The 15,015-nt window shown below is 42.7% G+C and overlaps 1 long non-coding RNA gene across 1 annotated transcript; it reads right to left on the bottom strand.

The window, feature by feature from the left end:
* Positions 1-11,454: 11,454 nt before the first annotated feature.
* On the bottom strand, positions 11,455-14,685 carry LOC132610655 (uncharacterized). Its single transcript, XR_009571208.1, has 3 exons — positions 14,089-14,685; positions 13,139-13,204; positions 11,455-12,219 (listed from the first exon to the last, which is right to left on the bottom strand). It is a non-coding gene; the product is annotated as an uncharacterized LOC132610655 (long non-coding RNA).
* Between the last annotated feature and the right edge of the window lie 330 nt (positions 14,686-15,015).

Genomic DNA, 15,015 nt, shown 5'->3' with positions numbered 1-15,015 from the left:
CTACGAAGTTTGAAAATCTAGAGCAGGGTAACAAGTCAGTTCATGAGTATAGTTTGGAGTTCACCCGTCTGTCAAAGTATGCTTTATACATAATTCCGATTGAAAAGCATAAGTTGACTCATTTTGTGAAAGGCTTGGTACAACGTATCAAGTATGCATGTGCTGCTATGGCTATGTCTCCTACTTGCACTTTCTCATCTCTGGTTGGGTTTACTGAACAACAAGAGAGTTGGAAAAATAAGGATAGGGTAGATCGAAATCAGAACAAGAAGGTCCGATCGGCAGGTGGTTTTAGTGGTAATAATTATAAGGGAGGTCAGAGTAAAGGGCATTCCGCACCTGCTCAGTCTGGAGCATATTCTAATACTAGTGTACCTTCGGGTAGACAAGGTCAAAAGAATAATAACCAAAGTAGGTTCTCTCAAGGCAGTAGTCGGTCCGCTGTATGGGAAGATCATATCTGTCATCACTGTGGTATTAGGGGGCATCTAAAGAAGGACTGCAGAAAGTAGCTACGTGAGATGGCTGCTATGAATAACCAAAAGAACGATTCACCTGCTTCTGCATCTGCTAAAAACCAACCTACTGGTAATGCTAACAATTATAATCAGAATGCTCGTAACAATGGCAAGGGAAAGGAAGTTGCTAATACTTCTAGTGGAGGGACAACTTGACTTTATGGGCTGACTCATAGAGAGGCAGCTGAGGCTTCTGATGCTGTGGTTACAGGTATCCTTACCATCTGTTCTCATGATGCTTACTCATTGATTGATCCGGGTTCAAATTTATCCTATGTGACCCCTTATTTTGCTCTTGATTTAGGTATGAAACCCGAACCTTTGTGTGAACCTTTTGCTGTTGATACGCCTTCTGGTGTTCTTGTTATTGCTTCTAGAGTGTATAGGAATTGTGTTGTTGTGATCAAGGGACGTGAGACCATGGCTGATTTGTATGAACTTGAGATGGTGGATTTTGATGTAATTATGAGGATGGACTGGTTGTCCGCATGTTATGCTAATGTGGATTGTCGTCATAAGTTAGTTTGCTTCGCCTTTCTCGAGGAGCCTGTTATTGTGTGGAAAGGTGAAATTGCTAAGCCAAGGGGTAGATTTATTTCCTATCTTAAGGCTGATAAGATGATAACGAAGGGGTGCATTTACAATTTGGTTGCTGTTAATGATACAAAAGCCGTAGTACCTGAATTTGCATCGGTCCCCATAGTTAGTGAGTACCCCAAAGTGTTTCCCAAAGATCTCCCTGGTATTCCTCTTGATAGGGTTATTGATTTTGGGATTGATGTTATTCCTGACACCCAACCTATTTCTATTCCACCTTATCGTATGGCTCCAGCAGAGCTAAGGGAGTTAAAGGATCAGTTGAAGGACTTGTTGGATAAAGGTTTCATCCGATCGAGTTCCTCACCTTAGGGCGCTCCTGTCTTGTTTGTTAGAAAGAAAGATGGTTCCCTTAGGATGTGTATTGATTACCGTCAACTTAATAAAGTGACCATTAAGAATATATATCCCTTGCCTAGGATAGATGATCTATTTGACCAACTTCAGGGTACTAAGTTCTTTTCAAAAATTGACCTGAGGTCTGGGTATCACCAATTTAAGATTAAGGAAAAGGATATACCGAAAACTGCTTTCCGTACTCGTTATGGGCACTTTGAGTTTCTAGTCATGTCCTTTGGGTTGACTAATGTGGTTGCTGCATTCATGGATTTGATGAATCGTGTGTTTAAGCCTTATCTAGACCGTTTCATTATTGTGTTCATTGATGATATTTTGGTGTATTCTAAAAGTCGTGAGGATCATGCAAATCACTTGAGGATAACTTTGACAACACTTGAGGAGAACGAGCTTTATGCAAAATTCTCTAAGTGTGAATTCTAGCTTGAGTCTGTGGCTTTCTTGGGTCATGTGGTGACTGGTGACGGCATTAAAGTTGTTATATCCCGTATTTTATATGTTCGGATATTTCAAGGTAGTCGTGGCAAAGCTAAGGGAATGACCATCTCCCAAAATTATTTTAATGTACAAGTTCGTTATGAATATTAGTAGTATGGAAATATCGGGAAAGGTTAAGGGTAAAAAGAGGAATTCGCAAAATGGTTCATGGAAATAATGCGGAAGAACAGGGGCAAAACGGGAATTTCACACAAGGATCAGAGATAAAGATTATATTATCTGAGTATGAGAATGTATATACATAGCATTTGGAGAGCCTAGGAAGTAAATCGGTTAACGTGATCACTCGATGATAGCCCTCGTAACCATAAGCCAAGGTGGAGCCCACTCATCGGGACTTTATAAAAGACATATAAAGAGATATATGAGTAGTACATGTGAAGTTGAGCAAGTCCTAAGAAGGACCCATAAGCCAAAAATGAGTGTAAGCCCTCCAAAAGGACGATTTAAGAAAACGTTTCCGGATGACCTGACTTGGAGGGGCAAAAAAGGCATTATACGTTTGGAATTTGGGAAAACCACCAGAAATAAAAGTTGTAGATAATTGAATTAAATTTCCAACGGTAGGTTGTGGACCCTCACACGATGTCGGAATCATAAGTTATGGCCATTTTAAGAGAGATACCTAAAACTGCCAAAAAAATAATAAAGAGGACCGCGGGCCCCACGTGGGGAGGTCGGTGAAACCGACTTAGGGGTGCTATAAATACCCCATAAATCCCATTCTTTCAGCAAGATTAGTATTCCAAAAGTCCTAGAAGCCTCTCAAAATTTCTCCCAAATATTATAGTTTGAAAAATCAAGAATTTAACAAGATTTCGCCAAACTAGTCCGTGAAAGGTGATTGTTCTTCCTTCTACTCAAGTGTGGCGTTGAAGAAAATTTATGTGGCTGAGTTTCTTCAAGTATAAGGTATTTTATTCATCCCATATCTTGTGTTGAGTTTATTTTAAGGTCTAGCAAGCTTTAAAAACGAAAATAGTTATGGAGAAGGGTCATAAAGTGTTGTGTTGAAGCTATTGTGTTTATGGGATGATTTGGTATGACAAGGAAAGAGTTGATTTTACTTAGTGTTCTAGTTGTGGTTGTTGTAAAATTTATGGTAAAGAATGAAGGTTTAATGACGTATGTTGAAGTTGTAATGGTTGCGGGCTGTTTTGAAAATTAATATGACTTTAACATAGACTCTTATGAAAATGATGTTGTTAATGGGTGAAAGGTATGGTTATTGTTGAAATGTAAAGGGATGGATGAAAATGTGCGAAAATATGTAAGAAGTGGTTATGGTAAAATAATAGACGTTTTGGTAAGTTAATGTAAATTGATGTCATTTGACATTCTAGTAGTCGTCGTTACGGATTATGCGATGAAGAATGAAGGTTGTTGTCGAAGTTAGCATACATGAATGATGATGATATGCATGGTTGTTGTTAAATTGGAAGGTTTTGGGTAAAGTAATTGTCACGACCCAACCCCGTAGGCCGTGACTAGTGCCCGATCTGGGCACCCGAACCCATCTATTAAATATTATCTCAAATTCTATCAACTCATTCTAGTATATGGCGGAAGCCGACAAGGCTTTATTTCAAATTTAGGTAATTTCCAGAAAAATTTCGGCAGAGTTTCCTTTGTTTTACGGACTATCCAATATACCCTGCACGCAGAAAATACCAACGAAAGCCACACAGGGCTAACCAAGCAATATATAAACATATGCGGACCGGCCGCCTCGGCGTATAGGGTCGCCCAAACAACATATGCGGACCGGCCGCCTCGGCGTATGGGATCGCCCAAACGACATGTACATACATTCATACAGAAAGACCCTAACCCACAAACATGTCCACAGACCTCTAAACAGACCGACAGAATCATATGACGGGACAGGGCCCCGCCGTACCCATGAACGAATATATACAAATGCACTAATAAATATATATACCAAAAGTATAAGCTCCGGAAAGAGAGGAGCACTCCGAATAGCAGAAAGGGTGTCCTAAAAAGGTGGATCACCAGGCTGTGCGTCTGTACCTGCGGGCATGAAACGCAGCCCCCGGAGAAGGGGGTCAGTACGAAATATGTACTGAGTATGCAAAGCAGAAGGTACAGAAATAAATCTGAATAATAATCGAATCAGATATATAGAAAATAATACATATCAAAATGTTTATTTCCAAAGTATAAATTATGCATAGGGCACTGGAAAATGTGGTCGCCCGCCTGTCGATGGCGCCACAACACAGCATAACACCAGAAAGTTTCAAATCTCCGAATCCCCGTCACACATCACAACACAGCATAACGCCAAACACAGCATAACGCCAAACATAAGTGGACCCCGGCCCTCGAGCAAGGAGCACGGTGAACCATAAACACAGCATAACACCGGAATATATCAAAAAGCGCACGACAACAGAACCGGCCCGGGAACCGGCGAACGATATCATAGTAGGCACGAGCGGAGTAGTGAGGAATCATATGCATAAAATCATTATTATAAATCCGAAGGATAAGTAAAATAGTCATATTTGAAATCGGAATAATAATTATCACTTTTTGATTCAAAGTTGTCGAATTTACATAAAGGGCGTCGCGGGACCCACGGACGAGTATAGACCCGAACTGAGTCCGCCTATGAAAAACATACCCATTATACATCAAGCAAACTCCTATAAAAATTATTGGAGCGATCCGAGCCTCTATGCGAAAAATATGGCATTCAGAGATTACAAAATTCCTTAAAGCGAACATTTTCTATGCGAATTTCGGAAAGCGATTACTTCAAATACATCATGGTTCATATTTCATAAAAACATACATAAGAGTGCCAAAGAATATATATATATGGATCATAACATGCTCGGATCTCGAATTTGGAATTCCCTTAAAGCTCCAATCTAGCCTATGTGAAACTAAGGCATGCCAAAAGAAGGAAGGTTGCTTTACATACCTCAAACGCTCTCCAATATGATCCAACTCAAGCTAAGTCCAAACTATGATTCGGGCTGCCCAAGGTCTACAAACAAGCCATAAAATGCCAAACATTAGCTAAAGACTTTTTGGGCATTAAATTCCAATTTCGCCCTTAATTCTACAGAAATCCGGGCAGCATTTCCCCTGTAAATAGGCTACCCCGAGAATTTAACTCGCTCAAAATCAACAACAACAACCACAATAACCAACCTAGTAACATTGACAACCAATCTGAAAAGCAAAATAATAATGGTAGCTCTCTTTTACGCCATTTGACAACTTCCCAATTATTCAATTCCATGGCTTACTTTAAAGCCACAATATCGTTCGTACATTTGATTATTAACCCAAACCCATACTAACAACATTCAAGGGCATTCTAAGCAATTCATACCACATTTCCAACAACCCGATTTTTTTTTTTCCAAGCTGGCCGAAAACAGCCCCAACCGAGACAGCCCTTTAAAAATTTTTTCTTCATTTCCAAATCATGGTTTGTATCCTCAAATTACATTCTAACAATGCTATCTCATCAATATACCAATTACAATAAATATACAATAACCTCCAAAAACAGTCCGCACATTAACAACATCATTTTGAGTCAACAAACATTCATTTCCAACATAAGATTCATAGCGACGGCGATTAAAACATTAAGCGACGTTCATTCGTTCATCGTCATATAATGTGACCCATTTCAATCAACACTATATATACACATATATGGAGGATTCTCAATTGTTCTTCACCTTACAATGATCCCAATCAACTAACTAAACATTAATTCATAATTTCAATCACAACACAACAACACCCATCACACGACCCACTCCCAATCATATTATATTTCATGATTTCCAACCACTATAAGATACTACAACATGAATATAACCTTCATAACACAAAAACATAATGAATGCTTACCTTCCTTCTTCACTTCCTTCAATAGTTAGGGTTTGCAATTGGGCACAACTAGTGGTTGGATGACCCAAACAACTCTTCCACGTTACTTAGGGACTTCTAAATAGTTGATTTATACCAAGGAAATAATTTTGGGGTGGCTTGATTTGGATTTGGTTTTTCTTGGTTTGTAGCCGAGAGGGGTGTTGAAGGTGGTCCTCAACTCCTTGATTTTTTTTTTCTAAGTCTTGCAATGGGGAAAAGATGACTACTTGGTCATACTTTAGGCTCATATAGTTGTTGTCCAAGTGTCCTTGGCCCACACATGGAGTGGACCAATTAAAATTGGCCACACAATGTGTGGGACCAATTCCCATTTACATGGCCACCAAGGAATTTATTTTTTATTTTTTATTTTTTTGCACAACATTTTAATTCCAATTTATGAATTGTGGTCCCAAATTTTTCCTAAGTGTTCAATGCCAACAATTCCATATATAACTTATGCCTCGAAATAAAATCAAAGGTCAAAAGTCCCGACTTCGAATCCCGGAATAGTCTTGGCTCTAAATTATCATAATTAATCCGGGTTGTCCCAATGTATAAAAATACGGGGCGTAACATCCTCCCCCCCTTAAGAACATTCGTCCTCGAATGTTGAATTAGTTCTACGGATCTTACTCAAATCCGGGGGAGTTGCTTTTATAGCCATCATATACAAATCATTCATAAATCAACATAGTCAGACAAAGAATTTGAATTACCTGAAGGTACTGGGAATAAGTGAGGATACTTTTCCTTCATCTGCTCCTCAGCCTCCCAGGTCATTTCTTCGCGGTTATTATTCCGCCACAGCACTTTAACCGAAGCCACATCTTTATTCCGCAACTTTCTCACCTGACGATCCAATATGACTATAGGCTGCTCCTCGTAAGATAGCTCCTCTGTGACCTGTATCTCATCTGAAGGAAAAATTCTGGAAGGGTCACCAATACACTTACGAAGCATGGAAACATGGAATACCGGGTGAACCGCTCCCAAGTCAGCTGGCAAATCCAATTCGTAGGCCACCTTGCCTATTTTGCGAATAATCAGATAAGGCCCAATATATCTCGGACTGAGCTTTCCTTTCTTGCCAAATCGCATAACACCTTTCATCGGTGACACTTTCAGGAACACCCAATCGCCAATCTGAAACTCTAACGGTCGACGTCGCTTATCGGCATAAGATTTCTGTCGGCTCTGGGCTGCCAACAATCTTTCTCGAATACGTTTCACCTTATCCACGGCCTGCTGGACCACATCTGGGCCAATCAACTCAGTCTCCCCAACATCAAACCAACCGATCGGTGATCTACACTTCCTGCCATACAAAGCCTCATATGGTGCCATCTGAATACTGGAGTGGTAGTTGTTATTATACGCAAACTCAACAAGCGGTAAATGATCGTCCCAGCTACCCCTGAAATCAATAGCACAGGCACGCAACATATCTTCCAATGTCTGAATAGTGCGCTCGGCCTGTCCGTCGGACTGGGGATGGAAGGCTGTACTCAGGCTCACCTGGGTCCCCAATCCCTCCTGAAACGATCTCCAGAACTTAGCTGTAAACTGGGCACCTCTATCGGAAATAACAGACACAGGAACTCCATGAAGTCGTACAATCTCCCTGACATAAAGCCTGGCATAATCCTCAGCTGAATAGGTGGTCCGAACCGGAAGAAAATGGGCTGATTTCGTCAGCCGATCAACAATAACCCAAATAGAATCATACCTCCGTGGAGTGCGAGGTAGACCTGTAATAAAGTCCATATTAATGATCTCCCACTTCCACGTCGGTATCTCTATCTCCTGTAATAGCCCACCGGGCTTCTGGTGCTCAATCTTAACCTGCTGGCAATTTGGACACTGAGCAACGAACTCTGCTATATCTCTTTTCATACCGTCCCACCAATATAGGCATCTGATATCATGGTACATCTTCGTCGACCCTGGGTGAACAGAATATCGGGCGTAATGTGCCTCGCCCATAACCTGTCGCCGCAACCCTGCAACGTCAGGTACACACAATCTGCCTCTGTGAAATAACACTCCATTAGGTGAAATCTCAAACGGAGTCTTCTCCTGTGCCAGCGCTGCGTCTCTGTACTTTGCCAGAATAGGATCCTCATACTGATGCCGCTTAATATCTTCTGTAATAGAGGACTCAGCAATACCTCGAACAGAAACCCCAACATCTCCAGAATCAGCCAAGCGAACTCCAAGACTAGCCAACTGATGAATATCGCGAACCATTTCTTTACTCTCTGATGGCACGTCTGCTAGGCTGCCCATAGACTTGCGGCTGAGTGCATCCGCCACAACATTAGCTTTCCCAGGATGGTAGAGAATGTCAACATCATAATCTTTCAGCAACTCTAACCACCTCCGCTGCCGCAAGTTCAGCTCCTTTTGCCTAAAGATGTACTGAAGGCTCTTATGATCTGTATAAATGTCAACGTGAACCCCATATAAATAATGTCTCCACATCTTCAAAGCATGAATGACCGCGGCTAGCTCCAAATCGTGAGTAGGATAATTCTTTTCATGTTTTCTGAGCTGCCGGGAAGCATAAGCTATCACCCAGCCGTGCTGCATCAACACACATCCCAAACCAATACCAGAGGCATCACAATAAATCACATACCCATCTGGACCCTCCGGAAGAGTCAGGACTGGAGCCGTAGTCAACTTCTCTTTCAGCAACTGGAAGCTACGCTCGCAAGCATCTGACCACTGAAACTTAGCTCCCTTCTGAGTCAGCCTTGTCAAAGGCGCTGAAATGGAAGCAAACTTCTCCACGAATCTCCGATAATAACCAGCCAATCCCAGAAAGCTACGCACCTCTGTCGGCGTCGTAGGTCTAGGCCAATTCTTTACGGCCTCGATCTTCTGGGTATCCACCCGGACGCCATCAGCCCCAATAATATGTCCCAGAAATGCCACTGAAGATAACCAGAATTCACACTTAGAAAATTTAGCATATAATTCCTGGTGCCGAAGTGTGCCAAGTACCGTCCTCAAATGGTCTGCATGCTCTGCTTCTGACCGAGAATAAACCAGAATATCATCGATAAATACGATCACAAACATATCCAAGAACGGTCTGAATACCCGATTCATCAGGTCCATAAATACTGCTGGGGCATTTGTCAGCCCAAAAGACATAACTCTGAACTCATAGTGCCCATATCGGGTCCTGAATGCTGTCTTGGGAATATCAGCCTCTCGTACCCGTACCTGATGGTAACCCGATCGCAGGTCTATCTTCGAGAAGTACCTGGCACCCTGCAGCTGATCAAACAAATCATCAATCCTGGGGAGGGGATATTTATTCTTGATGGTTACCTTATTCAACTGCCGATAATCAATGCACATCCGCAGCGAGCCGTCTTTCTTCCTCACAAATAATACTGGAGCTCCCCAGGGTGACGCACTAGGCCGAATGAAACCCTTCTCCAATAAATCTCTCAGCTGCTCTTTCAATTCTTTTAATTCTGCAGGTGCCATTCTGTACGGAGGAATAGAGATAGGCTGAGTGTCTGGCAACAGATCAATAGCAAACTCTATCTCCCGTTCGGGAGGTAGACCCGGAAGCTCATCTGGGAATACATCTACAAATTCATTAACCACTGGGACTGACTGAAGAGTCGGTGCCTCTGCCTCTAAATCATGAACACGGACCAGATGATAAATATACCCCTTTCTGATCATTTTCTCAGCCTTGAGGTATGAAATAAACTTACCCCTCGGCGATACTGTATTACCTGCCCACTCTATAACTGTCTCCCCTGGGAATTGGAATCGGACTATCTTCTTTTGACAATCAACATTAGCATAGCAAGAAGCTAGCCAATCCATACCCATAATCACGTCAAACTCGATCATATCTAACTCTACCAAATCCGCCTTAGTGCAGCGGCCACAGATAATCACGGAACAATCTCTATAAATCTGACTGGCTATAACAGAATCCCCTACTGGTGTAGCTACCTCAAAAGGCTCTATCGGTTCGGATTCTATCCCAATTTTATCAGCAACGAGTGGAGATATAAATGATAATGTAGAACCAGGATCAATCAATGCATACACATCACGAGAGAAAACCAGTAATATACCTGTGACGACATTAGGCGAAGCCTCCTGGTCCTGTCTGCTGGCTAAGGCATAAATGCGGTTCGAAGGACCGCTAGAACCCGAAGCTCCGCCACGACCCCTGCCGCAGCCTGCTGGTGCTGGAGTACCTCGCCCCGCAGGGCGCATCGCCACCGAGGCTGAAGATGAACCACCGGCTGACCCGGTAGACTGAGCTGAACTGCCTGTACCGCCTCTAGCCGGACAGTCTCTCATCTGATGGCCCTGACGGCCGCACACAAAGCATGCACCCGTAGCTCGGAAACACTCTCCCGGGTGCTGTCTCCCACAGTAGGAACACAAAGGTCTGGGTGGCCTCATCTGACTGCTGGAACCTCTGTTCAACTGTGAACCTGAAGCCCTGGAGCTCGGGCCTGCCCCTGAATATCCGACACCCTCAGATCTCCTGCCGGTAAACTGTGGGGGTGTACCCCGGCCTGACGGAGGAGGATGTCTGCCTGACTGCTGCTGCTGAGGCTGTCCGCCTCGAGAATCTCCAGAATAACCTGCGAATCTGGCCCTCTTGGGCGGCCTCCTGTCCCGATCTCTGCTAGAATAATCAGCTCTATGTCGGTCCTCCATACCCAGGGCATAAGCCTGTAGTCGGGCAATATCCATGTCTGCCTGCAATGCCACCGCCATACAGCCATCAATCAAATAGCGGTCTAACCCCATCACGTATCTGTGCATCCGATCGGCCATATCTGCTACTATGGCAGGTGCATACCGGGCCAAAGAATCAAACTCCATATTATACTCACGGACGCTCCGACCCCTCTGCTGCAGATGCAAAAATCGGTCAACCCGCGCTCGCCGTAACTCTGGGGCAAAAAGTGGTGAGTGAAAGCAGTCACGAACTCGTCCCAAGTAGCTGGGGTAGCACCCTCACCCCTGGATAGCTCCCAGGACTCATACCAGTGAGCAGCAACATCCCGTAGTCTATGCGAAGCCAACTCAACAGACTCAGTCTCTGAAGCCCTGACCAAATCTAGTGAGCGCCGCATCCCCCGAATAAAGTCATGGGGGTCCTCGTCGGGCTTAGACCCGTAAAACTCTGGAGGGCCACATAATAGAAACTCTCGAACCCTCAGGCTGTCACGCCTATCGTCATCATCATCATCTCTCCGCCCGCGTCTGCGAGCCTGTCCCGCTACCAGAGTGGTCAATAACTGCACAGCCTCTCTCAGTGTCCTGTCCTCCGCCCCTTGCTGAGGAGCTGGAGGCGCGGGAGCTGAAGCCCCTGGAGCTAATGGTGAAGCTGCTCCAGACTCCTCTGACGATGAAGACGTAGCAGAATCGGCTGGCCGGGACGTAATATCACGCATCATCTGAGCAAGGGTCCGAGTACCCTTCTGAGCCCGGCTGGTCTCTCCTACTACGCCCTTTTTCTTCTGCGCGGCCGTCGCCTTTTTCGGAGGCATCACTGAAAGAAAAACAACAACAGATCAAAACAGAATCATCCTAATAGCACAGTTCTATCGCACGATCTAAGATCAGAAGAAAAGACAACATCCTAAATGTCCTGTAGCCTCCTGTTTATAGATGTGGTGCACAACACACCGATAAACAAGACTCTACTAGACACGATCTGTGGACACTCCGAGGACAAACCGCTCTGATACCACTTCTGTCACGACCCAACCCCGTAGGCCGTGACTAGTGCCCGATCTGGGCACCCGAACCCATCTATTAAATATTATCTCAAATTCTATCAACTCATTCTAGTATATGGCGGAAGCCGACAAGGCTTTATTTCAAATTTAGGTAATTTCCAGAAAAATTTCGGCAGAGTTTCCTTTGTTTTACGGACTATCCAATATACCCTGCACGCAGAAAATACCAACGAAAGCCACACAGGGCTAACCAAGCAATATATAAACATATGCGGACCGGCCGCCTCGGCGTATAGGGTCGCCCAAACAACATATGCGGACCGGCCGCCTCGGCGTATGGGATCGCCCAAACGACATGTACATACATTCATACAGAAAGACCCTAACCCACAAACATGTCCACAGACCTCTAAACAGACCGACAGAATCATATGACGGGACAGGGCCCCGCCGTACCCATGAACGAATATATACAAATGCACTAATAAATATATATACCAAAAGTATAAGCTCCGGAAAGAGAGGAGCACTCCGAATAGCAGAAAGGGTGTCCTAAAAAGGTGGATCACCAGGCTGTGCGTCTGTACCTGCGGGCATGAAACGCAGCCCCCGGAGAAGGGGGTCAGTACGAAATATGTACTGAGTATGCAAAGCAGAAGGTACAGAAATAAATCTGAATAATAATCGAATCAGATATATAGAAAATAATACATATCAAAATGTTTATTTCCAAAGTATAAATTATGCATAGGGCACTGGAAAATGTGGTCGCCCGCCTGTCGATGGCGCCACAACACAGCATAACACCAGAAAGTTTCAAATCTCCGAATCCCCGTCACACATCACAACACAGCATAACGCCAAACACAGCATAACGCCAAACATAAGTGGACCCCGGCCCTCGAGCAAGGAGCACGGTGAACCATAAACACAGCATAACACCGGAATATATCAAAAAGCGCACGACAACAGAACCGGCCCGGGAACCGGCGAACGATATCATAGTAGGCACGAGCGGAGTAGTGAGGAATCATATGCATAAAATCATTATTATAAATCCGAAGGATAAGTAAAATAGTCATATTTGAAATCGGAATAATAATTATCACTTTTTGATTCAAAGTTGTCGAATTTACATAAAGGGCGTCGCGGGACCCACGGACGAGTATAGACCCGAACTGAGTCCGCCTATGAAAAACATACCCATTATACATCAAGCAAACTCCTATAAAAATTATTGGAGCGATCCGAGCCTCTATGCGAAAAATATGGCATTCAGAGATTACAAAATTCCTTAAAGCGAACATTTTCTATGCGAATTTCGGAAAGCGATTACTTCAAATACATCATGGTTCATATTTCATAAAAACATACATAAGAGTGCCAAAGAATATATATATATGGATCATAACATGCTCGGATCTCGAATTTGGAATTCCCTTAAAGCTCCAATCTAGCCTATGTGAAACTAAGGCATGCCAAAAGAAGGAAGGTTGCTTTACATACCTCAAACGCTCTCCAATATGATCCAACTCAAGCTAAGTCCAAACTATGATTCGGGCTGCCCAAGGTCTACAAACAAGCCATAAAATGCCAAACATTAGCTAAAGACTTTTTGGGCATTAAATTCCAATTTCGCCCTTAATTCTACAGAAATCCGGGCAGCATTTCCCCTGTAAATAGGCTACCCCGAGAATTTAACTCGCTCAAAATCAACAACAACAACCACAATAACCAACCTAGTAACATTGACAACCAATCTGAAAAGCAAAATAATAATGGTAGCTCTCTTTTACGCCATTTGACAACTTCCCAATTATTCAATTCCATGGCTTACTTTAAAGCCACAATATCGTTCGTACATTTGATTATTAACCCAAACCCATACTAACAACATTCAAGGGCATTCTAAGCAATTCATACCACATTTCCAACAACCCGATTTTTTTTTTTCCAAGCTGGCCGAAAACAGCCCCAACCGAGACAGCCCTTTAAAAATTTTTTCTTCATTTCCAAATCATGGTTTGTATCCTCAAATTACATTCTAACAATGCTATCTCATCAATATACCAATTACAATAAATATACAATAACCTCCAAAAACAGTCCGCACATTAACAACATCATTTTGAGTCAACAAACATTCATTTCCAACATAAGATTCATAGCGACGGCGATTAAAACATTAAGCGACGTTCATTCGTTCATCGTCATATAATGTGACCCATTTCAATCAACACTATATATACACATATATGGAGGATTCTCAATTGTTCTTCACCTTACAATGATCCCAATCAACTAACTAAACATTAATTCATAATTTCAATCACAACACAACAACACCCATCACACGACCCACTCCCAATCATATTATATTTCATGATTTCCAACCACTATAAGATACTACAACATGAATATAACCTTCATAACACAAAAACATAATGAATGCTTACCTTCCTTCTTCACTTCCTTCAATAGTTAGGGTTTGCAATTGGGCACAACTAGTGGTTGGATGACCCAAACAACTCTTCCACGTTACTTAGGGACTTCTAAATAGTTGATTTATACCAAGGAAATAATTTTGGGGTGGCTTGATTTGGATTTGGTTTTTCTTGGTTTGTAGCCGAGAGGGGTGTTGAAGGTGGTCCTCAACTCCTTGATTTTTTTTTTCTAAGTCTTGCAATGGGGAAAAGATGACTACTTGGTCATACTTTAGGCTCATATAGTTGTTGTCCAAGTGTCCTTGGCCCACACATGGAGTGGACCAATTAAAATTGGCCACACAATGTGTGGGACCAATTCCCATTTACATGGCCACCAAGGAATTTATTTTTTATTTTTTATTTTTTTGCACAACATTTTAATTCCAATTTATGAATTGTGGTCCCAAATTTTTCCTAAGTGTTCAATGCCAACAATTCCATATATAACTTATGCCTCGAAATAAAATCAAAGGTCAAAAGTCCCGACTTCGAATCCCGGAATAGTCTTGGCTCTAAATTATCATAATTAATCCGGGTTGTCCCAATGTATAAAAATACGGGGCGTAACAGTAATATGTTGATTAAGTCGTTGAAAGATTATGTGAATCGAATTGAATCGAATTGAATTGAATCGGATTGAAATGAATATTGAAATGTGGCTAGAAAAATTGTTGGTATCGTTGTTGGTTTGGCCGAGTTCCATTCTCGGATTGTCGTTGCTAAATTTGGCCGAGTTAGAATCTCGGGGGTGGTGTATTTACAGGGGAAATGCTGCCGAAATTCCGGCAGAAGATAAATGAATGTGCTTGAAAGGTTAAGGCAAGTATATGACAAAAGATCTAATGAATGTGTGAACTCCTTTGAATGTAGATTAACAAGTTGGACGAATAAGCGTAG

Source organism: Lycium barbarum, chromosome 9, assembly GCF_019175385.1.
Source record: "Lycium barbarum isolate Lr01 chromosome 9, ASM1917538v2, whole genome shotgun sequence".
NCBI lineage: Eukaryota > Viridiplantae > Streptophyta > Magnoliopsida > Solanales > Solanaceae > Lycium > Lycium barbarum.
Note: the sequence above shows the minus strand (reverse complement) of the source record. Positions and strands in the feature narration are given on the sequence as shown.